The sequence below is a fragment of the Dendroctonus ponderosae genome, unplaced genomic scaffold, assembly GCF_020466585.1.
Source record: "Dendroctonus ponderosae isolate FM_Combo_2020 unplaced genomic scaffold, Dpon_F_20191213v2 Dpon_F_20191213_1, whole genome shotgun sequence".
NCBI classification, from domain to species: domain Eukaryota; kingdom Metazoa; phylum Arthropoda; class Insecta; order Coleoptera; family Curculionidae; genus Dendroctonus; species Dendroctonus ponderosae.
In genome coordinates, this window is record NW_026017110.1 from 36,691,969 (window position 1) to 36,692,322 (window position 354).

The window sequence follows — 354 nt, forward strand, 5'->3', positions numbered from 1 at the left end:
ACGTAGGCGGTATTCGGGCACCGTGCCTGCGTTGATGGTTACGGATGTTTTGCGACGTTCGTGCTGTTGACGTTTGTGTGCGGCGTTCTGGGTGCCGTTTTATGCTCTCGTGTGATCTGATTCGAGGATACTGCCAGGCGGGTAGTTTGACTGGGGTGGTACATCTGTCAAAGAATAATTGCTTCTGTAAGATGTAAATTGCGTTTGCAGGTCCATAAAGCCCTGATCGCCTTGTTTGTTTTCTGTTCCACATGTTCTATAAACAACAGCTTCTTATCCAGGGTTACCCCAATATATTTGACAGTGTCAGACATGTGTATATTGTTCCCATATATAGACATTTGTCTTAGGGCT